This window comes from Protopterus annectens, chromosome 6.part1, assembly GCF_019279795.1.
Source record: "Protopterus annectens isolate FY-2018-M chromosome 6.part1, PAN1.0, whole genome shotgun sequence".
In the NCBI taxonomy this organism is placed as follows: Eukaryota; Metazoa; Chordata; order Ceratodontiformes; family Protopteridae; genus Protopterus; species Protopterus annectens.
In genome coordinates this window covers 384591901-384619357 of record NC_056738.1, presented here as the reverse complement: position 1 = coordinate 384619357, position 27457 = coordinate 384591901, and the positions used below count along the sequence as shown (strand labels likewise).

At 40.0% G+C, this 27457-nt stretch overlaps 1 protein-coding gene across 2 annotated transcripts in view; it reads right to left on the bottom strand.

The window, feature by feature from the left end:
- The window catches only part of CDC42EP2 (CDC42 effector protein 2), a 261853-nt gene that overhangs the window by 39095 nt on the left and 195301 nt on the right, over positions 1–27457 (bottom strand). Inside the window, exon 1 of one of the 2 annotated variants that reach the window (XM_044075794.1) lies at positions 172–195. The exons of the other annotated variant lie outside the window; for it this stretch is intronic. The gene's annotated coding sequence lies outside the window, so the exon portion shown is untranslated. Of the gene's footprint in view, positions 1–171; positions 196–27457 lie in introns of those variants that run through there. 2 annotated transcript variants of the gene reach the window in all.

Genomic DNA, 27457 nt, shown 5'->3' with positions numbered 1-27457 from the left:
ATAAAAGACACCCTTGACTACCCCTTCATTATTCCATGATTTAGTATATAAAACATCAGCACATCTTTCACACCACAAAACCCAGAAACTAGAATGCAAAGTCCTGTCTTATTTGTTTCTGCATTATCCTGAATATGCAACTTCTTCTATTTGAAATTAGTGCATCCTTACCAAAAATGTATTATTTTTAAGCAGCAATGATGACATAGAAAGATAAAGCCCTGAATATGACTCAGGAGACCTAAGGTGATTACTGGCTCACTGATTGGTGGTGTTGCGAGAAGATGATGCCCATGGTCATCCTAGTGAAGGACACGACAAAGCCACCAGCATGCAGCATTGCTCTCCTAGGAAGAGGGCTTGGGATGTTAATGTGTAGCCTGTGGGTAAGTAACAGGCTCCCTAAGTCACCAATAGGTGGCAGCCTTGATAATGTATATAGAGGAGCACGAACCCATGTTGAGAAAGCATTGCAAATCTCTGTATGATGCAGATCACTTGTTCCATGGTGCTAGTTCATAACCTATTTCATTACAGCCGGGATGGACACTAAGTATCCTCACTGGTTGCCTGCATGATGGCCCCTCCTGATCTCTGGTGAAATTCCCAGACAGGCAAAGAAGCTGTGTCCTACTCAGAATATTCCTGAATGGAAGGCACGAGGCAACGATCATCTAGAAAGAAAAACATGTTATGTTTCTTATTAAGAAATTGTTACCATAATTAGGGATTCTGGGGGGAGGGGGGTGTCACATGGCACTTAAGCCAGCAAGTATCCATATGCAAATGTTAAGTTCCTCAACAGTACATAGACACTTTAAACAAATGAATGACATTTCCCATTATTTAATACATTTACTACATGTGGTTCCATTTAACAGTTGTCAACAATTCTGTATAATGTCAGAAAAATAAAAAATATCGCAGAAACTTCCTCCCTCTAACTACCATTGCAAGAATTACTTTTGGCCAGTTCTGTAGCCTTGAAATACTTGTAGTACCAAAACAGAAGTGGAAGTTATAAATAAGTGAATAGTTTATGAGATACACTGTTGTATATCAGACTTGCATGAAAGATAGCAGAGCCCACGATCCTAACATAATTTTTCAGTTCTCCTATATGAATTAACCTAAAGAAAACATACAACATATTTCATGGTCTGAGTATCGTAAACTTCAAAGATGGTATTTGATAAACATTAATGTTGGGACTGCATTTACTGTTATTAACAAGCGCTTCCATACTACTGTGATGGTTTATTAAGTAAACTTGTAACTTAACATATACATAATGGTTCCAAAACTGACATGCCTTCTCACCCAGGAAAGACACTGAATGTCATTCCCTATTAATACTCACTCTGGAGGGCATTGCTGCATTTAAGAGATTGGGCTATTGGTCAAACTTCTGTATTTTTTTATTGCTATTTTTTTTTTTTACATTTCTGATGTAAAATAGTTCCTTTGCCTAATGTTTCAAACTTGCCGAAGCATTGAAGGACATATTTTATATCCAAAATATAAGTTAAGTAAGTATTTGATCCCTACACACACACACACACACACACACACACACACACACACACACACACACACACACACACACACACACACACTCATTTTTTTATTTACATTATTTTATGCTTACTAAACAGCAAAGTCACATTTTGAAAGTGTAAAAATTGGTGGTTGTTTGCATTTTTTGTGTCCGAGTTTTATTCCAGTTTAATACACTGCCATGAAGCAGCAAACCTTGTTTTCACTGGGCATTACCTGTACATTAACACCCTGCCAGTGAATAATTCTTCTCCACTTATAGACAAGATATACAAGTCGCCCAGGCTTTAATGCAGTGTAATATACAGTAACATAGTTAATAAAAAAATGTGTGTGTGTGTGTGTGTGTGTGTGTGTGTGTGTGTGTGTGTGTGTGTGTGTGTGTTCATGTTCAACTGTGTGTGGTTTTGTGTGTGTGTGTGTGTGTGTGTGTGTGTGTGTGTGTGTGTGTGTGTGTGTGTGTGTGTGTGTGTGATTGTGAAAATAGTGCATCACTTTTCATAGCTAATACTCTTTGGTTGGATGTCAAGCCAAAAGAAGAGACAAGTGATCAGGCTTTAATGCAGTGTAATATACAGTAACATAGTTAATTAAAAAATGTGTCTGTAGTGTGTGTGTGTGTATGCATGTTCATGTTCAAGTGTGTGTGTGTGTGTGTGTGTGTGTGTTTGTGAAAACAGTGCATCACTTTTCATAGCCAATACTCTTTGGTTGGATGTCATGCCAAAAGAAGAGACAAGTGATCAGGCTTTAATGCAGTGTAATATACAGTAACATAGTTAATTAAAAAATGTGTCTGTAGTGTGTGTGTGTGTATGCATGTTCATGTTCAAGTGTGTGTGTGTGTGTGTGTGTGTGTGTGTGTGTGTGTGTTTGTGAAAACAGTGCATCACTTTTCATAGCCAATACTCTTTGGTTGGATGTCATGCCAAAAGAAGAGACAAGTGATCAGGCTTTAATGCAGTGTAATATACAGTAACATAGTTAATTAAAAAATGTGTCTGTAGTGTGTGTGTGTGTGTGTGTGTGTGTGTGTGTGTGTGTGTGTGTGTGTGTGTGTATGCATGTTCATGTTCAAGTGTGTGTGTGTGTGTGTGTGTGTGTGTGTGTGTGTGTGTGTGTGTGTGAAAACAGTGCATCACTTTTCATAGCTAATACTCTTTGGTTGGATGTCAAGCCAAAAGAAGAGAAGCCTTACTTACACATGAAGGTATCTCCAGTATTCATATCTCTGACTAGAGGATCTGGCATTGATCAAATGCATTATTTAACCATAATCTCTATTGTTCAATCAATGACATTTTTTGTACATGCTGAGAAGTATTTCCTAGTGAGAAGTGAAGTTCTTATGCTGTAAGTTTAGCAATTCTTGACCAGGAAAAAACACAGTAGTTAGTTTCATAGTTTAGTACTAGGCTATCTGCCCTGGGGCATTTGTAAGCCTAGCCATAGCGATGTGGCTTTTGCCACCCCATGAAATGGTACAAAAATGTACAGAATAAATTTAGAATACTGTGCCTCTGTCTAGTAGTGACACAATGAAGGTCCCCTTATATAATAGAATTAGTTTACTGTGCCCCTGTCTAGCAGTGACACAGATGTGACCCCTGGGGTAAACTTACGATCTCCCATCCACTCATCAAGATTTCTCTTGAAGAGAGTCAGTGAGGGGCTCTGCCTAACATGAACTGGGATCTTGTTCCAAAGCATGGGAAGCCTCTGGGTTATGAATCTATCCTTCCAGCATGTCCTATTCATACTTGTGCCGAGGTTTAAGTCTTTAGCTCTCGTGGTCCTGATGGATTTGGATTTTTTGAGATGGAGCATGTCCATCAGATCCTGATTGGACATGGCCTTGTACGTCAGGCAGAGATCACCTCTGAGCAGGCGGTATGCTACTGAATAGAGCTGAAGTTTCTTTAATCTGGCAGAATAAGACATATGTTGGAGACCCTTGATCCTCTTGGTGAGGTACTTTTGTGGTCTCTCCAGCTGTTGCAAATACCAGGTGAGGTACATACCAAATGGGGCATTGTACTCAATCATGGGTCTGATGAGGGAGGAGTATAGGGGTACAATGACATCCTTGGATCTGGATGTGAATCCCTTCATGATGAGGTGTGCAAGGTAGAATGTTTTTCTAACCACTTTGGCAACGTGGGTGTCAAATGAGAGGTCACTGTCGACTTGGGTCCCTAGGTCTCTGATTACTTTTTCCGTACTCAGTGGGTTGCTGTCTATGTGATAATTTGTGGGTACTTTGTTTTTCCCAAAGGGGATGACTATACATTTTTTGGCATTTAGTTTAAGGCCGTGACTCCGGCACCAGTTGTCCGTTTCTGTGAGGCCTTTTTGTAGGATGTATGTGTCCGCTTGTGTATCAACTATGGTGCCTAGTTTGCGGTCATCTGTGAACTTTGTCAGCTACAGCCCTCCCATGTTTGCTTTAACATCTGAGAAATAAATGCCGAACAAGAGGGGTCCCAGGACAGATCCCTGTGGGACACCACTTGTGACTGGCTTTGAGTCTGACATTGCTCCAGCGATTTTAACTTTATGGGTTCTGTCCTTTAGCCAGTTTGCAACCCATCTAGTGACATAAGGGTTTACGTTAAGCTGTTGAGCTTATCTATGATGCCTGAGTGGGGTATTGTGTCGAAGGCCTTAGCCAAGTCCAGGTAGGCTGTATGGACTGCTTTGCCCTCATCAATGGCTCTAGTGACTGTTTCAAAAGTCAACCAGGTTCAAAAGGCAGGATCTGCCCTTTACAAAGCCGAACTGGGTGGGGTCAAGTGTCTGTAGGTCCCCTATGTCTCTGTTTATGAGTTCCATAATGATTCTTTCCATAGCTTTGCAGACCAGGCTGGTTAAGCTTATGGGGCGGTAGTTCCCAGGGTCTGTAGAGGTACCCCTTTGTGGAGTGGGACCACTGTTGCTGTACGCCAGTGTTCAGGTACATATCCTGTAGTAAGGCTAAGGTTAAATAGCATTTTTATGTGCGGGATTAGCTCCTCTTGGAGTTCACGTAGCACGCAACCCGGGATACCATCAGGTCCCATTGATGCTGTGTTTTTAGCTTTGTTGAGGGCGGTTCTCACTTGGACATATGAGATGACAGGGAGATTACATTCAGCTGGGATAAGTATTTCTTCTTTTGCGGGTGAGGGAGGGGATAAATTTGCACTGAACCTGTCAGCCAGAATGTTGGCAATATCTGTGGGTTCAGTGTATTTTTTGTTGTTGTGAACGAACTCTGAGCATATCTGAGGGTTTCCGCCCAGGTTTCTAACATAGCTGAAGAATGCTTTGTGGTTATCCTTAGTGTCCTTAGCGATTTTTCTCTCAAAGTTGGCCTTGGATGTTTTTATGAGAGAACGTAGTTTTCTGCTAATATTGATCAGAGATGTCTTCCCTTTATGGGATTTTGCTCTGACGTGCAGTAGCTTCCTTCTTTTGTTATACAATTTGTTAATGGCTGAGGTCCACCAGACAGGACGCTTGCCTTTGGTGGAGAGGCACTTGGATTTATTTGGGATTGCATGATCCATGCATTCTTGGAGATGTCCATAGAAAGCATTTGTGAAGGATTCGGCATTGTGGGATGTGGTATCTACTGGCCCAGTGGGCTTAAAGGATACCGTCTCAGTCTTAAGAAGAGTGAAATCTGCTTTTGAGAAGTTTTTCACTGTGGTCTTTTGTGCTGGGGGTGGAGGTGGGATATGTATATCCAGGGTGATTAGTTTGTGATCATATCTCACTAGTGAGGAGTATACTTCCGGTGTGGAGCATTTTGTCCCCATGTTTGTGATGATCAGGTCTAGTATATTATCTCCCCTAGTGGGAGAGGTGACTAGTTGTTCCAGTGCATTTGAATTTATGAATTCCAGGAACCTTTGGGCTAGGGTGTTAGGGCTAGAATAATGTACCCAATCTATGTTTGGGTAGTTGAAGTCTCCCAGTATAATGGTATTTTGTGATACATTCATATCCTCCAATGTCTTTAGGAAGGCTGAGTGGGGTTCCTGAGATTGGGAGGGTGGTCTGTAACATGCTACCAGTTGTATAGCAGTTTTGCCTATGGTTAGTTGCACCTCTATGGTCTCCGATGCTTCATGTGTTGCTACTAACCTGGAGGTGTGGGTGTCCTTGATGAATATGGATACTCCCTCCCTTTGTGGTTCGCCCAGGTTTTGGGGTCGAAAAGCATGATACGAGGTATAGCCTGGTAGCTGGGGTGCTCTCAGGAGCCTTGAACCAGGTTTCAGTTACTGCACAGACGTCTATGTTCTCCATACTGAGGAGTGCATCGAGTGCCTGCATCTTGAGATTTAGACTTCTGGCATTGAGCAGCATTACCCTTAGTTTTTTTCCATTTTTGTTTTCTAAGGAGGTGGGTTTGTCTTTTGAGCCTTGCCTAAAAAAGGCACTATGGGGGTGGCAAGAGCCTTAGCCAATATCCGGAAGCCCAGTGGTGACAGGTGTAAGCCATCCCTTGCGAAGCAGTGTGGCCTGTCCAACATGTCATCCCAGGCAGACAGACATTGGATCCCCTTAGAATGACACCAGTACTTAAGCCAATTGTTAAAGCTGATCATCTTGTCTTTGTATTGTGGCATCATTCTTGGTGAGGGATTGGGCTTCCTAACTTTGGATCAGAGCATAGTACTTCGATCACCTTTTTATCGCACATTGAGCGACAAACATCCATATCGGCAACTCTCTACAATACAAAAAAAAAAATTTTAAAAACAACATTATGCACATAAATTTTCACCACGTCGTGTGAGCAGCACTGTTTTGCAGTACTTATTAAGTACAGATTATTGACACCAAGCAGTGTAAAGTTCCTGATTCAAGACCATTCAAACCTTTCCTAGGCTGGCGGTACAACTTTACATTCTTAAGGTTTTCTCAACTTCTTGTTTTCTGTATCGTGAAGAGATGTATATGGCCATTTGGCACACTCTGAGTGATAACAAACAGATAAACATACTACACTATGTCCTAAAGTTAAGAAATCTAATGACTTGTATTTTCTAGTGAACCTAAAACAAAAATAATATTTTAAAGTCTTTTTTTATGGTCCAATAGCATGTAGGTGGTGGCATTCAGATTCAAAGCCACTGCAGAATGATACTTGTTACAGATAATATCTATCTGATTTTCCTAATCACTGTGTGATAATGGGTCCATGCCAACAAAACTGAGGAAAAAAAACACGGGATCACCATACTGTTATACAAAAAGCTCCACATATAAATGAAAGGTAATATCTTTGAAGAAACAATACAAATTCAGTATAGTGTAATAGCTTTACATCATTAACACATTAATTTTGTTTAATGAGAATAAAACTGCTACTTTTTCACACATACCGAAACCTCTTACAAAATCTGAAACAAGATCACTTTCAACCAACACTGTGTTCTTGCTTATCTTTAAATAAATTTTCTTCTGAATACCACATTCATTTAGGATTATGTTGGCATGACTTCACCTACCAGACTGTTTGAGGTTTAACTGTTAACTGCAACACCTGTTCAGGCAGATGAAAAATAACACAGTGTTCATTTGTGAAAGGATCTACTTAATGCAAATCTGTAACTGACATTTTTTTCTTTCTTTCTCTTTTTTGTCAGCAAAAGCTAGTATATTGACTTTTTTTGGTTCCAGAAGCAAAGCAATTAGCCTGAAGGGTGAGAGACTCCTAAGCCTTGTCTGCAGAAATTCATTCATTAATAACAGCAAATTTGCTTTGTCAGCAAACGGTTGCTGATACTTTAACTGACTTCGTTCTTTTTTTCCTTGAGCATCTTGTTTGCAGGAATTCATTCTATTAGCAACAGCAAATTTGCATTGTCAGCAAATGTTTACTCATATTTTCTTAACTGGCTTAATTATTTTTTTCTTGAGCAATAGTTTATATTGTATATATGAAAGTAAAAAAGTTATTAAAAAGATTAAGCACTGAATCATACTAAAGGGACTGTTAAAATGAGAATAACCCTCAGACACACCACTGAGGCCCAGACCGAGGTAAGGTCTTCTGCTCCTGTTAACAGCATTAAAACAGGGTTTAATTTTATAATTTCCAATTTGCCTTGTATATCCCCATACATTGCAACATGCATGTTCATAGAAGTATAAACCTTTTATTACACGGTGCCTATTACCTTCTCTTCCAAAACTGTTACCGTGAATCAGATCATCGATGGAATTTTAGCCATCTAACAGGGCTACTATTTAAATGAAGATCCTATCCAATTATACACTACTGGCACAGGCACATTAGATCACTTCACACCTGTAGTAAGCTATATACCACAGAAACGCTGAAACACAACAAAAATGTAGACTCTGACAGCAATTAAATACAGATGGTCCACCAATATCCTTATTTAATGGACAAACTGTACAGCATACCACCAACTTATTTATTTATTACTTCCATTCTGAAATGAATGGAAATGAAAACTGACAGGAGTTAAGCATAATGAATTAATTTCATCAGGGGTGACCATACATCAGGATGTCCCCTGAGGGCATTCAGAATTTTAAAAAAATTATTAAATTTAGAAATAAGTAGTTATTGTGCTGCTGAGACTGTCTAGAACTTTGTGAAAAAATAAAACATATATTTTTACATTTTTTTTCTCTACTGTGGTTCTTTTAGTAGTGTACTCTTAATGTCTATTACAGTAAGCTATGGGCAGAGAACTAAAAAGAGTGTCTGTTTCTTGTCTGTGGCAAACAAAGTTTTAGGCCTTTTTAGGAATGTACAGTCGATATAAAAAGTTTACACACCCTTGTTAAAATGCCAGATTTTTGTGATATAAAAAAACGAGACCACAATAAATTATGTCAAAACTTTTCCCACCTTTAATGTGACCTATAACCTGTACAATTCAATTGAAAAACAAACAAATCTGTTAGGGGAAAAAATATAAAAAATAAAAAATGTACAATAAGCTGGCTGCATAAGTGTGTGCACCCTAAACTAATACTTTGTTGAAGCACCTTTTGATTTAATTATAGCATTCAGTCTTCTTGGGTAGGAGTCTTTCAGCACATCACATCTTGACTTGACAATATTTGCCCACTCTTCTTTGCAAAAGCGCTTCAAATCTGTCAGATTGCGAGGGTATCTCTTGTGCACAGTCCTTTTCAGGTCACCCACAGATTTTCTAATGGATTTAGGTCTGGGCTCTGGCTGGGCCATTCCAAAACTTTAATTTTCTTCTGGTGAAGCCATTCTTTTGTTGATTTGGATGTATGCTTGGGGTAATTGTTGTGCTGAAAGGTGAAATTCCTCTTCATCTTCAGATTTCTAGCAGACGCCTGAAGGTTTTGGCCCAAAAGTGGCTGGTATTTGGAACTGTTCATAATTCCCTCCACCTTGACTAAAGCCCCAGTTCCAGCTAAAGAAAAACAACCCCAAAGCATGATACTGCCACCCCCATACTTCACCGTAGGGATGGCATTTTTTTTTGTGATGCGAAGTGCTTTTGTGCCAAACGTACCTTTTGGAATTGTGGCCATAAAGTTCAACCTTGGTCTCATCAGACCATAACACATTTTCCCACATGCTTTTGGGAGACTTGATGTATGGTTTTGCAAATTTTAGCTGGGCCTGCATGGTTTTCTGTGTAAGAAAAGGCTTCAGTCTTGCAAACCTACCCTATGGTCCAGACATATGGAGAATACGGGAGATTGTTGTCACATCTAGTACACAACCAGTACTTTCCAGAAATTCCTGTAGCTCCTTCAGTGTTGCTGTAGGTCTCTTGGCAGCCTCCCTGACCAGTTTTCTTCTTGTCTTTTCATCAATTTTGGAGGGGTGTCCAGTTCTTTGCAACGTCACTGGTGTCCCATATTTTCTACACCTTTTGATGACTGTCTTCACTGTGTTCCATAGTATATCCAATGCTGTGGAAATTTTTCTGTAGCCTTCTCCTGACTGATACCTTTCAACAATGAGATCCTTTTGATGCTTTGTAAGCTCTCTGTGAACCATGGCTTTTGCTACAGCAGGCAACTGAGTAAATGTCAGGAAAATCCTACTAGGACAGCCAAACTTTATTTGTGGTTAATCAGAGTCTCTTTAATTGATGACAGGTGTGTTCCCAAGAAGACTGAATGCTGTAATTAAATCAAAAAGTTCTTCGACAAAGTATTAGTTTAAGGATGTGCACACACAACAAAGTATTAGTTTAAGGGTGTGCACACTTATGCAACCAGCGTATTGTACATTTTTTATTTTTTATATTTTTTTCCCTAACAGATTTGTTTTTCAATTGAATTGTACAGGTTATAGGTCACATTAAAGGTGGGAAAAGTTTTGAAATTATTTATTGTGGTCTCATTTATTATATCATAAAAAACTGGCATTTTAACAGGGGCGTGTAAACTTGTTATATTCACTGTAAAAGGCTTTTGTAGTCAGTTATTTTAATAAGGTTCTATAGGACATGATTATAGCTAGTTGGCAGAATCACCCTTTCACCATTACAAAGAATAAAGGGAGGTCCTTGAAAATTCATGCTTTTGTCTTCCTGTGTACAGACACTATATGGAGATATTTTTACTATTAGATTGTTTTTCGAGCTAGAAGAGTATATTTTATATAATAGTTTTAAGGTGAATGTGGAAAGCACTGAGGTAGAGCAAGCTGTGATGGGCGGATTGCTGTTTGCAAGTTTTGTGCTTTACTCTTTTGTATAGTGTGTGGTCTTCATCCTAACATAACATATAGTGAACTGTAACATCATTAATCTAAAGCTTTACTTACCTGTATGTATTTGCTGCCTTTTCTTAATGTTATTGAATTGGTTTTGTAAGGGCTATATTGTCTTACTGTTGATTGTTTGATTTATATTTGTTTTTCCTGGGGTGAACCTGAAAACAGTCCATATGGAGCAGTCCTCTTCCCTGGTTAACTAATAAATAAATTAATTAATAAAAAGCAATAAAGAAAGAAATGAGATGGACTGGTGTTCACTTCTGGGGGGGTACATAAATTAAGCAACAAATGATATTTACAGTGGCTTGAATTTTTGCATTTTTTTTGGATGAAATTTGAGAAATAATGGGGATTGCATATTCCATACTATTTGGTTCATGGGTTGGTAGCAGGCTAACTGCCTCTGTGAGCCATTTTAAGCCTAGCCAGTTATCCCTTGTGAGACTCAAACCCTGCACCTTTAGTTTGTAAGGCAAACACCTTAACCATTAGGCTACCCTCCCAACCTTGGAGGCTATTGAGCATGATACTTTTAACTGCCTACTTACCTACCTTGTCCACTATTTTGTAAGTGTGTGTTTTAAAGATGGGTTAAGTGACTTATTCAGTGTCACACTGAAGGCAAATGGATGCCGTGGAAATAAGCTGTTATAATGTGCCACCTGAGCAAATTTATGTTTATCTAGAGTTACTATAATCATTGACTTACATCATAGGCTAACCTTTTACTAATTTTTGAAATGTGCTGAATAACCTAATACCTGTTTTTTTTGTGGTATTTAGTTTAAGCTGATTAGCAAATCAGCTGCATAATTAGGACATGTAATTCTATAAACCTGTTTGAATGTGTGCCACAGATAAGGTTATTGGTTTAACAGTAATTATTGAAGGATGCATGCTGTTTGTGATATCATGTACAAATACAGAGAATAGTACAGGTCTAAGAACTGAACCCTGGGTACTCCTGATGTTAAGATGCCCTGTTTAGTTTGACTGTCATCTCTCTTGATCATAAGCTTCTATAGGTCAGATAACTGCCGGACCAGTATAAAGTTTCCTAGCTAGTAGAGTATGGTCCACATTCTCAAAAGCACATGTGAAGTCAATATAAACTGATACAGTGAGCCAGCATTCCTCCACTGCTAAGAGTATTTGTTCGCAGCGAGTGTACTATGATCAATTCAAAATCCATGCCAGGTATTAGAAAAAAATCCATATTTATTGATGGACTCAAATAGTTGTCTGTAAAAGATCTTCTTAATATGGGCAAAGAACTTATGAGTTCTTTCATTAACTTATGAGTTGCAGAGGGAGATGAATTATTGGGATGGGTATGATCAGGAAAGATTTAAATTGAAAAGGTGCTATGATAGTGTCCAAAGAGAGACTGAAATGTATGCAAAGGGTTTGGCTAGTGGACAAACAGTAATGCGAAGGAAGAAGTAGTGGACACTGTACTGGTTATAGTTTGTTTTCTTATCTAGCTTTTTCAGGAGTTCCCTTAATGTTCGGGGGTGACTGCCTTAAAACAGAACTGAAGCACTGCAAAGAAGGGAGAAGGCTGTTTTGACTTTGAGTGGCAGATGTGAAGGGGTATTAATGTTAAGTGATGTTTTGGGGAGGCAGGTGGATTACTAATGTACTTTTAAATTCCTGTAGGTAAGAATAATCCAAAATGCATTTCTTATCAAAATACCCTATATTGTTAAACTCTATCCAGATTGATAAAAAAATAGCAGTGCAGTTAGCTTTGTCTTTAGGTAGAATTGTTTTCTTTTTTTACTATTATTTTGCATTTTTTCTGTAGGTAAAAACATATATGGCTTTGTCTGTCTCCTTCCATAGTTTTTGGGTATCATTTCTGGCTTTAAGAAAGAATTTCATGTTCACTGCAATCCATGGTCACTCCTGACCCTTAAGTCATTTTTGTAGTAGGAAATTTTTGTCTACATTGGCTTTAATGAAATAATTAAGTATATCTGTGGCTTGTCTGGGGTTGCTGCACTGGTAAGAAGTGGACCTGTTTAGGTAATTTAGTTCATCTCACACAATGCCCTCTTTTGATTCTAAGAAAAATCTTATGCTTGCTATCACTGAAGGCATTTTGGGTAAAGTTAAAGGATAGAGGGCTCTGGATAGGAAGGTGATCACTCATACTACTGTACAGTCATTTTATTACACTAAAGTCATGAGGTACATTAGTTACAATTAAGTCAAAGACTGTCACTATTGTTATATGTGTTTGGTTTTGTCGGGTGGGCCTCTGCTTGGTAAGTTAGTTGAGTAAGATTATTGTTAATGACAACATGGCTAACCTGTAACTTCCTGGATCCCAGAATATCACTGTCAAAGTCTCCCATTATCATTATATGATGTATTTTACAATGTTTAAAGATATTCTGAACAGTTTATTTAAACAAATGATGACTACAAAGAGGGTACATTCAGAAATTAATACCAATATCACATTTATGGCCAGGGTTGAAGTGCTCAACTATCCCTGTACTATATTTAGCCACTTACTACATGTGTAGGTTTGTAGTAAGCAGTCTGCTTCAGTTTAAAAAGAGAAAGGGCCCATTGTTTATTTATTTATTTATTTATTTATTTATTTATTTGGTCTTTTTTGGGGGGTTTTGTACTCAACTTAAAACAGAGGGTAACACCAAATCGGGGAATAACTCAGGGTACCAGAAGGTTCTGGACTAGACCTGAGGAAAGCATACGACAAGGTCCGAAATGGACATGGTCCATTTGACTAATTATTTGGATGTGGAGATTAAGGAAAACCGAGAGGCCAACATATTTGAATCCAATATTTACAGGATGCCCACATATCCCAGTCTCTTTTTTACATTTCATCAGTTGGCACCCCATTTTCCAGGAAGAGGCCAGATGGTCAGACTGGCAAGAATGATTTCCCAAGACAATATGGTTAATGACAAGTGTGCCAAACTGATGGTAATGTTGGATGACAGAGGGTACTCATCTAGTGTTACTAGAATTTTAATGAATAAAGTCAAGTTGCAATGCCAACAGGAGATTTTTTACCCCTTGTTAGGTAAAGGGGAACTTGCTCCCAATAAGGGGAATGAAGTACCTATGGAACAGCTATAATACTCACCTGTAACTTGGATTTTAGATCCATAAGGCGAGTCTTGGAAAAAAACTGGGATAGTTTTAAAGTAAATGGGGGAACAATTTCAAAAACAGGGTCCTTCCCCAACATTTGTGTACAAGAAGGGCACTTGTTTTAAGAATATGATTGACAGATTTAAGGCCAATCGTGATTATAGGAAGTTACTAGGCAACTAGCCCTGAGGCCCTTACAAGCCTAGCCAAGAATTTAGCCCATGTTCCAACAAGTCAGCACCCTATGCCACTGACCAGCAGGGACATAGGTGGAATCTCAGGGGTGTATTTTCTGTTCCCCATCCAGTTATCCAGGTTGCGCTTAAAAAGGTTTAATGAGGTACTCTGCTTTATGTGGAGAGGGAGTCCCGCCAACAAGTCCTATTGATGTCATAGACCAGGTTGTTTTATTTACTTTATTTATTTAACATTTGTAATGGGGAAAGTCAGACTTGGAACAAAGCCAATTTCCAGCAGAAGCCCAGGGAGAAATGCTCCAGATGCACACCTTTGAACATGGGAGGAAACCGGAGCACCCAGGGAAACCCACACCAATGCAGGGAGGACATACAGACTCCGCACATAAGGCACCCCAACCAAGAATCGAACCGGAGAATCTCTTGCTGTGAGGCAACAATGCTACTGCTGCACCACTGTGCCATCTGTCACCAGTATGTGTGTCCATCACCAGGTTGAGGTCTCGCATGCGGGTTACTCGAGTGGAGCTTGACTTGTGGATATGCAGCAGTCCCATCAGGGTGGGGTCTGAGATTGCTTTGTATGCCAGACAGAGGTCACCTCTGAGGAGTCTATAGGAGACTGAGTAGAGGGATAGGGCTTTTAGCTTGTCTGTATAGGGTAGATATTTGACGCCCTGGATTCTCTGGGTGAGGAATCTCTGTGGTCTCTCCAGCTGCTGTATATGCTTTGTGAGGTACATACCGAAAGGGGCACTGTATTCAATAATCGGTCTTATAAGGGAAGAATATAGGGATGTTATGACCAACTTGTCCCTGGATGAGATACCCTTACTAATGAGGTGGGCCATGTAGAAAGCTTTTTGTACAATGGAGGCAATATGGTGGTCAAAAGTCAGTTTGCTATCAACCTGGGTTCCCAAGTCCCTCATGGCTGATTCCATGCTTAGTGCCTTATTATCATTGTGATAATTTGTGCGGATGTCATCTAACCCAAAAGGGATGATGATGATGATGCATTTTTTTGGCATTCAGTTTGAAGCCATGTTTCTGGCACCAGTCATTTGTTTGGGTGAGACCCTCTTGGAGGATGTCCACATTGATAGGGGAATTGATGACAGAACCCAGCTTGCAGTTATCTGCAAACCTGGTCAGCCATATCCCACTAGATTTGGCTTGCACCTCTGAGAAGTATATCCCAAACAGCAGAAGCCCCAAGACAAATCCCTGGGGTACACCTCTTGGGAATGAAGATTTGTGGGGAATATAATCAGTATCCCTATATCCCGGAATATGCATTTTTTTATTGATGGTTTTGGTGAGGTCAAGGTAATGCAACATTACCCCTGTTCAAGTGAAAGAGTGGTTTATGTAGCACAATGTCAAATATGTTACTGTTTTTACTTTGGGAAAACTGTAAAAGCACTTATAATAATAATATACCAATACCTGTATGATAGAAAAAAGATGGATGAACACAATGCACTTTTTAAGCATATTAAGATGAAGAGCAGCATAATTTTAAATTCTGTATAGTGGACAGTGTAAATGTATATTTGAGGGGAGGGTCCTAAAAGGATTTGGTGGAATTAAAGGAATTAAGGTAGCAAATAAAAATCAACTCAACCACCAACTCTGTGCTCAATGAGATTGCTTCAGTTAGTAAGTGTCCTTTATATAAAAGCAGCCTGTTTTATTAAGTTTTATTTTTATATGTATATTTTTCATGGCTCATAATTTGCAAATTACATTTGTTTTTCTTTGGTATATAAATATGTGTATGTTTGTATATGTACATTTTTTTTTATGCATGGCCATATAACATTATGAATTTAAGCTACTGGTGCTTGTTGTTCAATCTAACTAATTTTCTGGGTATATAGTTTAAGCTACAAAATACAAGCACAAGAACCAGCATGAAGGTAAACTGTTGGAAAATACACACTGAAGAAGGGTTTTCCCAAAAGCTTTGTGGATTTAATAAACTGGTTTGTACGTGTTTCTCCAACTCAACATGTCCATTATTTGGAATCTAGTGGCTTGTATACAGTTTAAGCTTTCATATTTCAATTTCCTTTTTGGAATGATCAGTTAATCCATTGTCTGTCCATCAATGATATTTTTTGTTTTTGAAAAAAGGGGATGAGTAAATGTTTTTTTAAGAAAGACGTGTTTTGTTAACTTATTCTGAGGCAGTCCCAACTTATTTGGTTGAAAACACTTAATGTCTAACTTTTGGTTCAATTAAATAAATTACATTGATTGGTGTTTTCCTGGTTGCTGCTTTTTTGTTTTTGAGCTTGTTACAAAGTTTCAGCTTGATTCCATATAAAAAAGCTGATTTGGGCAGTATTGTGATGGACTGAAGTCCTGGACACATTGATAGAATTAGTGCATTCTATACAGGAGGAACCAATGACACAAGTAAGAACACTGTTTGGATTGACAGAGGGGATCCCAGCAGAGGTAGGTGTGTATCAGGGTTCAACTCTGAGTCCACTGTAGCTCATACTGGTGATGGACTATATAGGTTCTTAGGTTCATAGGTAGGCATTAGGCTATCGGCCCTAGGGCCTATATAAGCCTAGCCAAATAGGTACCCTGGCTTTTGCCACCCAAGAAATGCATTTTCCTGTGCCCCTGTCAAGCAGAGCCACAGAAGTGATCCACGGGGTGAATCTCCTATCTCCCATCCAATCATCAAGATTTTTCTTGAAGAGTGCTAATGAGGAGCTTTATTTGATATAGACAGGTAGTTTGTTCTAGAGTATGGGAGGTTTCTGAGACAGGAATCTATCCCTCCAGCATGTTCTGTTTATTGTAGTGACAAGGTTTAGGTCCCTAGAGCATGTAGCTCGGAGGGATTGGGATTTCTTTAAATGAAGCATGTCCAACAGCTCTGGGTTTGACATAGCTTTGTATGTTAGGCAGAGATCGCCTCTCAGTAGGTGACATATGATGGAGTAAAGCTGGAGTTTTTTGAGACAGTCTACATAGGGCATCTGTTTGAGGGCGGTAATCCTCTTTGTGAGGTATTTCTGTGGCCTTTCCACTTGTTGTAGATGTCTTGTGAGGTACATACCAAAAGGGGCGCTGTATTCTATAATTGGCCTAATGAGTGACGAGTAGAGGGGAACAATGACCTCTCTTTTTTCCTGGATGAAAAACCTTTTGTGATGAGGTGTGCCACGTAGAAGGATTTCCTGACTACTGTGGTGATGTTATTATCAAAGGAGAGGCTACTGTCCACCTGTGTCCCAAGGTCTCTTATCACACTTTCGGTGTTAAGTAGACTACCACCTATGTGGTAGTTCATGGGTACAGAATTTTTACCAAAAGGGATGACAATGCACTTTTTGGCACTGAGCTTGAGGCCATGGCTTTGACATCAGGCATCTGTCTCAGTGAGGCCCTTTTGTATGATGTACACATCATTAGGAGTTTTGATATGGCTCCTAGTTTGCAGTCATCTGCAAATTTAGTTAGCCAAAGACCTTCTGTGTTAGCCTGTACTTCAGAGAAGTAGATACCAAAAAGGAGGGGACCCAGGACTGAACCCTGTGGTACTCCACTTGTCACTGGTCTGAAGTCGGATTTGGAGTCTGCTACTTTCACAGTGTGGGTTCTGTCAGTGAGCCAGTTGGCAACCCATCTTGTGACATAGGGATTTATACCTAGTTTAGTGAGTTTATCTATGATTCCAGAGTGGGGGATGGTGCTGGAAGCCTTGGCGAGATCTAGATAGGCTGTGTGACCCACCTTACCCTCATCTACGGCTTTGGTGACCTCTTCAAAGAAGTCTGTCAGGTTTAGGAGACATGATCTGCCTTTCACAAACCCAAACTGGGTCGGGTCCAGAGTTTGGAGATTACCAATATCATTGTTTATACGTTCCATGGTGATACGTTCCATAGCCTTGCAGACCAGGCTCATCAGGCTAATGGGGTGGTAGATCCTGGGGTCCGTGGTGGCTCCCCCTTTGTGGAGTGGGATAACTGTTGCTGTGCGCCATTCAGTGGGCACAAAGCCTGAGGTAAGGCTATGATTGAACATGGTACTTAGGTGGGGTGCCAGTTCGTTCTGAAGTTTGTGTAGACAGCATCCTGGGATGTTGTCATGTCCTATGGATGCTGTGTTCTTGGCTTTGCAGAGTGTGGTTTTTACTTGTGCAGCCGTGATTACAGGAACTTTCCATTCTTCCGGTATAGAGATGGGCCGTTTAGGGGGTGAGAGGGGGGTAAAGTAAGCACTGAGCATATCTGCCAGGATGTTGGCAATATCAGTTGGTTCTGTATATTTCGTGCCATTGTACTGTAACTCAGATCAGATTTGAGTGTTGTCATTGAGATTCTTGACATAGCTATAGAATGCTCTGTGGTTGTCCTTAGAATCAGTGGCGATTTTGTTTTCATAACTAGCTTTGGAGGATTTTATGAGGGATCTCAGCTTCTTACTGAGGCTGACTAGGGAGTTCCTCCAATCATGGGATTTTACTCTTTTTTGCAACAGTTCCTTTCTTCTTTTGCCAGTTTGGTTGAAGCCCTTCTGATTCTATCTTTGACCTCTTCCATTATTCTTCCCTTCTCCTCAACTACCCCTCCCAGGCACTTTAGCAAATTCATTCAGGAGAGAGCAATAAAGATGCTGCATGTCCATGATGTGACATTGCAAGCAGACTCTGAACAAGAATTTCAGCAAATGATAGGAAAATGAAATGCAAAACTGTAGCCAGATTATGGTAACAAATGGAGGAAATCAGAAGAAGCTGAAAACTGAAATATAAAGGAAAATAATGGAAGAGGTTAACAGCTTCGAGTATGGGGGGTTGGTTGAGGAGAAGGGAAGACTAATGGAGGAGGTCAAAGTTAGAAAGAAGAATGGCAGGGGTGGTTGAGGAGAAGGGAAGACTAAATGAGGAGGTCAAAGCTAGAATCAGAAGGACTTCAATCAATTAGCACAGAATGTCAGTGGTAGTGTGTAACAGAATAATGTCAAAGAAGCTAAAAAGTAAGGGACATAAAACAGTGGCGCAACAAATACTAACGTATGTATGGTATAGAAATCTGTGCAGTGAACGCAGAGCTATAAAGGAAGCTAGAGGTGATGGAGATGAAGTGCCCAAGATGGGTGGTTAGAATGTATACTGTGGGACAGATGAAGAAACGAGGACATAAACCAGAAACCAAAGTAGCTCCAATGGCAGAGAAGGTCAAAGAGAATAGATTAAGGTGGGTTTAGGTATATGTCCAGGAAAGCAGAAGATGTCCATAATTTGTGAAAGACAGGAAGAAGGCAAGATGAAACTAGGCCATCCAGCAAAGTGATGGCTAGATCGAGGGAGAGAAGACCTACAACTGTCAAACATGACTGTCAAAGAAGGTAGGAAAGTGGCATTGAATTGAGAGAAAGATGGTGAGAGGTGAAGCAACATCCCTACCCAATGCACAAAATGGGAAAAACGTGGTTGATGATGATGATGATGATAAATGGTGGTCAAAGGAGAAGTAGTTGTTTACCAATATGCCAAGATCTCTGACTACCATGTCAGCCTAGAGTAGGATAGTGGCTGTACTGCAAGATGAAGACAAAGGTTTTTTTTTTTTTTTACTAAATTCTATAATACAACACCTTATTGCATTTAATTTTAGCCCCTTTTCAGGACATCATTAGTTTTATAATGATTAGTTCTTGCTGTAGTGATACTGTATCAAGGGGGGTGACTGGACAATAACACCCAGATTATACTCATTCGCAAAATTATTTAGACATAGTTCTGGGTTTACAGTTATGGTGGACGGTGTCAAATGTCAGATAGGCTTTACGGACTGAATGACTATATGCCAAAAAAAAAAGAGGAATCCCACTACTAAGCCCTGTGGCACACTGCTAGTTACCTTCTTACTTTATGAGGAGACACTTGCCACTTTAAGTTTGTAGGTTCCATCTTTCAGTCAGCTTCCCCTCTACCCTATGGTGTCAAATGTCAGATAGGCTGTACAGACTGAATGACCATAATTCACTATGTCTGTGACCTTTCAAAGAAATTTACCAAATTATGTAGGCATGGCTTTTCTTTGGCAAAACCAAACTGTTGAGGGACTAGCGGTTATAAGTTTTTTGATACTGTAGTTTATGAAGTCAGATAGATACATTCCATGACTTTACAAATTAGATTAGCTAGGCTGATGGCTTTATAGTCTCAGGAGTCTGTAGCCAGGGCCTCGCTTATGAAGGAGCATCACAACAGCAGTGCTCTTTATTTTTTATAAATATATATATATATATATATTTATATATATATATATATATATATATATATATATATATATATATATATATATATATATATATATATATGGGTTCACTACATAAGACCGAAAGCCCATAATACCGGCGCCCATAATCCCGAGACCAGATACCCGAAAGACGAGAAGACCGGAAAACCAGAAGCGCGAAATTTAAAATCCTAAACACTATACTAAACATACACCACACACATACACATACACACACCTTCACCCAAAACACAAACACACAAACCTACACTACATACAAGCAGGGGGGCAAGCCCCCATGCACTCCCTACCCCCACTACTTAAATATTCTAACTCCAAGGTCACACTACACAGACAAACACACAAAAATACCACCACACACCTACATTCCCACCGTACACACACATCACAGTCACAGCACACACTTACACACACACTAAAGCCCCTAACCAACACACTCAAACATAGATACTCACCTGACCTTCCACCAAGCCAGTCACAAACCGCAAAGTACAGTTGTGTACACTTACCATAAATGTAGATGTTCAAGTATATTCACTGTTGCAGTCATTACATTTGGGTGATCTGCTGGCAGGTTGCCCTCAGTCAGCCTGATTAACAAAGTCTTGGGTCCTGTGTCGGTTGCTGTCCCTTCTGCCATGAAGTCAGGTCGTCAGTGGTATAAAACATGCAGCCGACGCCATTACATCAGTTTTTCTTGCCCCAGATGTCAGGTGCCCCCCAAATGGGGAACAAAATATATACATATGTATATATATATATATATATATATATATATATATATATATATATATATACATACACATATATATATATATATATATATATATATATATATATATATATATATATATATATATATATATATATATATATATATATATATATATATATATATATATATGTGTGTGTATATAATTTAAAACACAAAAAATATACCTCCAAACAAAAGCAAATACACCAAAAAGACTTTTAAGCATAGTAAAAGAAAGGTGAAGTATAGTAAGAGAAAAACAGGGGGCTGGAGGGTGGGTAACCAGGACTGCAACAGTGAATACACTCGAACATCTACATTTATGGTAAGTGTACACAACTGTACTATGTTCTTCGTGTTTCACTGTTGCAGTCATTACATTTGGGTAGAATCCCAAAGCTATGGTTGGGAGGATGGATTTAAACAGCATTAGGAGCAACTATAAGGCCCTGCAGGACAGCAGTGGCAAAGCCAGCTCTGGATTTAGAGAAGAGAGGTAAATGATAATGTTTGGTGAACGTATGAACTGAGCTCCAGGTAGCAGCTTCTTATCCATTGTACCCATAATATTGTTTTCTTCTGTAATATTGTTAATTTGTCTCTATTCGTACGTATTTGTATATCTGTTTGGGGCTTTTCCCCTCGGGTCTCCACTGAAAAAGAGTAATTCTTACTCAGCTGGAACAACCCGGTTAACAAATGCAAATAAATAAATAAATAAATAAAGTCTCTGGTAGGAACCCCTCTGAGAAAGGCTGCAGAAGTAGATGCAGCCCTGGTGGAATGAGATCTGATCCCCTTGGGGATAGGTTTACCATAGTGCATATAGCAGAAACGAATACAATGGCTTATCCATTTGGAAATAGTCTGCTTTGAAACAGCCTTTCCCTCTGCCCCTGCAGCAAATGCCGCCAATAGTTGCTCAGATTTTCATAGAGATTTTGTCCTGTTTAATCTAAGTTGTCTGTGTACATCCAATGAATGCAGAATCCGCTCACCCTTGTTCTGTGGATTGGGAAACAAAGTTGGCAGATGAATGGTCTGATTAAGAGCCACACTGGATACCACCTTAGGCATGAAAGATGGGCTGGTCCTGAGATCCACCATGTCCGGATGAAAAATAATGAAAGGCTCTACTGCCATAAGAATCTGTAATTCTGAAATGCTTCTAGCTGAAGTGACTGCTAAAAGGAAAGCTGTTTTCCAGGAGAGAAATTTTAGGTCTGCAGTAGCAGCTGGCTCAAAAGAATGGATAATGAGTTTTTCCAAAACAAAATTGAGGTCCCATACAGGAGTTGGTGCTCTCCTGGGAGGTCTTAAATTTACTGCTCCTCTGAGATACTGCTTCAGCAGAGGATGAGAGAAGAGGGGAGGTTCTGTGTTGTAATGAGCTGAAATGGCAGAGGCATGGACTTTTATGGAAGAAAAAGATAGCCCCTTGTGAAGCATCTCAGTTAAGTATTATAGAATCTGAGGAATGTTGGGCATTGCTGTGCTTATTCCTTGTGATTGGTTCCAGGCACAGAATATTTTCCACTTGTCAGCATATGATTTTCTAGTACTTGGCCTTCTAGCCTCCAAAATGACATCCATCACAGGTTTGCTGAGGGATGCCAAGGGTGAAATTAGTTCATTAGCCATGCTGCAAGATTCAAAGTTTGGAGCTGAGTGTGCAGAATTTGGTAGTTCTGCTGAGACAATAGGTAAGGTGTCTGAGGCAGGTGCCATGGAGGAAGGTATGACACATTGTGCAGGAGTGGGTACCAGTGTTGGCGAGGCCAGTCTGGAGCAATCAGAATCATTTTTGGTTTGTCCTGTCTGACTTTTAGTAGAACTTTGGAGAGCAGAGGCAGAGGGGGAAAAGCATAGACTGATAGGTTTTTCCAGCTGAATGATAGAGCATCCACTTTCACTTTCCAAGCTTTTTTGTGATGAATTCTTGTGCAGAATTTGTCCAACTGATAGTTCTGGGGTGAGGCAAAAAGATCTATGTCTGGGCTCCCCCATTTGCGTGTCAACATGTTGAAAACTTGTGGTTCCAGTTTCCATTCGTGTGGGTCCATAAGATTTCTGCTTAGTTCGTCTGCCAGAGTATTTAGCTTTCCTGGCAGGAATTGAGCTTGTAGTTGTATTTGATAGGTCAAGGCTGTGTTCCACAATGCATAGCTAGTCTGCAAAGGGGGTAGGAATGTGTAGCCCCCTGCTTGTTTATGTACCACATAACTGTGGTGTTGTCTGTCTTTATCATTAGTTGTCCTGGATGAAGGTAGTCCTTGAAGGTTGTCAATGCATTCTGTACAGCTAGCATCTCTTTCTGATTGATATGTAGGTGCATTTGATTTGGGCTCCATTTGCCCTAAATGCACTTTCCTGCCAGATGAGCCTCCCAAACATAGTCTGATGCATCTGTAGTTAGGGTTTGGGTGGCAGCGGGTGGAGTGAATGGCAGTCCCTTGTTTTGGTGGCAGGCCTCTGCCCACCATAGGAACTCTAGTTGCAGGCAAGGTATAATAGGAATCATTGTTTCCAGGCTGTGACAATGTTGACTCCATAAACTTTTTAAGTACCACTGAAGTTTCCTCATATGCAGTCTTGCTTATGGAATTAGAAGAATGCAGGAGGCCATGAACCCCAAGGCTTGCAGAATCTGTCTAGAAGATAGCAGGGTTTTTGTGGCCACCTGTTTGAAGTAAGTCACCAATTGAATTTGCTTTTCTGGCATAAGGTAAGTCACCTGGGCAGTTGTATTCAAGCTTGCACCCAGGAATGTAATTTTTGAGAGGGTACCAGTTGTGATTTCTTTTCGTTTATGGTGTACCCTAGACAAGTTAGAACCCTTTTAAAAATGCCAGATGGTTTAGAAGAATGTCCTTGTTTTCTGCCTGAATTAGACAATTGTCCCGGTATGGATATATTTGAATATTTCTTTGCCTGCAAAATGCAATTACTGGTGCCAGGCACTTTGTGAAGACCCTGGGTGCAGTAGATAAGCCAAAGGGCAGTGCAGAGAACTGGTAATGCAAGTAGCCTGCTTTGAAGCGGAGGTATCTTCTGCAAGATTCCCTGATTGGGATATGCAGGTAAACCTCTTTTTAAGTCTAGAGTTACCAACCAGGCATCTTTGCCTAGCATACGTAGTAACTGTTGAAGAGTCAGCATCTTGAATTTTGGAATGTCCAGAAATGTGTTTAGAGTGGATAAGTCCAGAATTGGACGTCATGATTTGTCTTTTCTGGGTATCAGGAAAAGTTTTGAATAGAAACCTTGTCCCTTTTTCTCTTCTGGTACTGACTGAATAGCCCCCATGTTCATGAGGGACAGAACTTGTTTCTAGGCCTCTGCCCACTGATTTGGGGGTAGATCTGGCCATCTGTTTGGGATTGGCAATGTGTGGAAATGAAATCTGTATCCCTGGGACACTATATTTAAAACCCATTTGTCCTGGTTAATAAGTTGCCAGTTTCGTGCAAGAAGTGCTAGTTTTTCCCCCAAAGGGGCAGCTATAGGTTAAGTGCTTGGTGATTGTAGAGGGAAGCCATTGAGACTGTTTACCATAGGGAGGTGCCTTTCCAGATTTGGAGGTGAAAGCACCCCATTGTTTTGTTCTAAAAGTTCCTTGTGACTGAAACCTGGAGCCTTTGGAATGTCTTGATTTGACTTGAGTGGCTCTCGAGGGGACTGGAAAGGACCAGTTCTTAGTAGGCCAGTGCCTACTAAATCTTGGAGGTTGCACTTGTAAGAAATATTTCACAGTTTGCATAGATTTAGCTTTATCTTCCATCTTTTTTAACACTTCTTTAGCCTTATTACCAAAGAGACAGTCCTGTTGTAAAGGAGCATCCAACAATTTTGCTTTAAAATGGTCAGGCAGAGTTTGCTCTTTGAGCCAAGCATGCCTTCTTAGCACAGATCCAGTTACAGCAGCCCTGCCTGAGGCCTCAAAGGAATCAAAACCACATTGCAAAGTATGTTTTCCAACTTGTTCAGCTGAATGCAATAAATCCTGCAAATCTTTATTTTCTACACAGTCAGAGATTAACATAATTTTCTGTTTAAGTAGTCCCATGATATGCTGTTGATATTTAAGTATATGAAATTGACAGTTTAAAGCCCTGATTGCCAAGGTTTCAGACATGTAAACCTTCTTACCCCATCTATCCAGCACCCTTGAATCTCTATCAGAAGGGGTAGGATTTTTAGCAGTAGAGGCCTTAATGCCTTTGGGACCCTGAGAAATAGTTTCAGGATCAGCAATAGGGTTTTTGAAAAGGAATTTGTGGGAGTCACGATCCCTGTAGTATCTGTCTGGCTTACAAGGAGCCGGAGGCAGAGAATCAGGAGTCATACTAGATTCCTTTAAAAACATCATCAACAATGTCTAGAACAGGAGGTATAGCCAAAGGCCTATTCTGAGGAAGAAGAAGAAAATCCCTAAGTTTCTTTTTAGATTCAGAGAAATCCTGACTTTCCCAGTGGAAGTGTTCTCTTAAGGTATGTAAAGTTTCTCCAAAAGAAAAATCCTCAGGGGGAGAAGCAGAAGGAATGGAATCTTCTGCATCAGAGTCCTCATAAGTAGGAATAGACAAATCCTGTTCATTAGAAGAGTCAGAAGAAATAGAATCCTGTTCAGAAGATTCATAATCAATGTCTTGCCTAGGCCTCTTAGAAGGAGGAGGTTGGATACCCCTGATCAGAGTAATTAAATCTTCAGCCATTTTGATCATTTATTTTTTAGACATAGGGGCCTGCACATGTGGCCCAGGTGTCAGTTTTTTAGACACAGATTTAGATTTTGGCCTTAGTTTTGAAGATGGCATCGGTCTAATATACAAATCTGTAGACCTGAAAACACCCTCAGAGGCCGGTGCCTGCACAGCGACTCTGGACCCATCTAAGGTAGAGACATCAGCAGGTTCCATAATTGAAGCATCTCGCGGCATACTGGACTCAAAATGGATCTCAGTAGAGGCCTGTGAATCAGAAGTAGCGGGTATCAGGGGCTGCAAAAGCGCCTCATTGAGTACTGGTGAACTGGCGACTGGCTTAGAAGTGTCGTCGTCAATTTTGGACCTCGACAGTCTGTCTCTGTCTTTTTCTTTGCATTTTTTAGGTATTCCGGTAGTCGGATTGCCAACCGACGACATTTCTGGATAATTAAATCTTGAGCCAAAATATTTAGAAGCAAAAATATACCGACATTTAATCATGCGTTGATTAAATTTAGCACAAAACCGACAACAAGGCACGTTGTGGTCAGGGCCTAGGCAAGGAATACAGTACAAATGAAAATCCTTATGATGTATTTGCTTCCCACAAGTAATGCAATTATTAACTTTTACTGACATCGGTAAGGAGCAAGAAAAATTTTCCCTAACGGGGTACTTAGCTTTTAGTTGAAGATTTTGGTTCTGAAACTCAAAAACGAAAATTTCAGGAGTCGGCTGACTGGCACTTTCGAACTGTTTCTGCTTCGGGCACCATGCGGCAAGAAAGACTGATGTAATAGCATCGGCTGCATGTTTTATATCCCTGACGACCTGACGTCATGGAAGAAGGGACAGCAACTGATGCAGGACCCAAGACTTTGCTAATTAGGCTGACTGAGGGCAACCTGCCAGCAGATTACCCAAATATAATGACTGCAACAGTGAAACATGAAGAACATCACCAGAAGCACTACTTCAACATCTCTGAACTTCAGGATTTTGAAATTCGCGCTTCTGGTCTTTCAGTATTTAGGGGTTTCAACTATATGGTCTCGAGATTTTGAAATTCGTTATATATATATATATATGGTTTACTATTGAGCACCGGCGGTGCGGCGATCCCCATCGACGCTGCTTGGCGCGAACCCGAAACTAAAAACCATTGCTAGCGAAACAAAAAAAACTAAAACCGACGATCGACATTACCGTCACAAACACCTCCACACCCATGCTACCATGGGATGGATGGGGGGGGGTTTAGCCGTTCGCTACACATCTAAGGCCGGTGGTGTGACGCTCGCGCAGTTCCGCGTTCGGGCAATGCGCGTCGCACAAAACGGGATCGACAATTTGATAGTAAACCTATATATATATACATATACCCTTTGGCTAACCTTAAATTCTGGAAGAGCTCCTTAAGGACATGTTTGGTGCTATTTAACAGGCATCAGGTAAATTATCTGGACCTATGGAAGTGGTATTTTTATATATAACAGTACAATTAGAAAATTCCTTGATGATCTTAGAGGGTGTAAGGGATATGAGGATTTGCAAAATTTCAATGACTGTTTCTGGGGTAAAGTTGGCACTAAAGTTATCTGCAAAGCATGTTAGCTATGTTTTTTGTGTCAGAATGGGTGATGCCATTTTGGATTAGTTCAGAACACTGCTGTGTTATATTTCTTAATTTTATGATGTAATTAAAGAAGGATTTAGAATTATCTTTGGCTTCATATGCTAGTTTTAGTTTGTGCATGGCTTTGACCTTCCTGATGGTAGCTTTCAGTTCTTTGTTAATCTTTAATATAGATATTTTTCATACTGTTATAGGACATTTGAAGTTTTTTCCTTTTGTTGTTCTTATTAATACTGGTGTACCACTATGATGGTTTGATTTTAAATTTCCCATTATATTTGCTCTAGTAGGGACTACCAGTTCTGCACACTTTAGTAGGTGGGAGTAGAACTCCTCTGTATAAGTACCAGCTAAGGCTGCATGGGGATTGCTGATAGTACAATCCAGTTTGGACAGCCTATCACAGAGTTTAAGTAGGTCTGTCCACTTGAAATCCGTA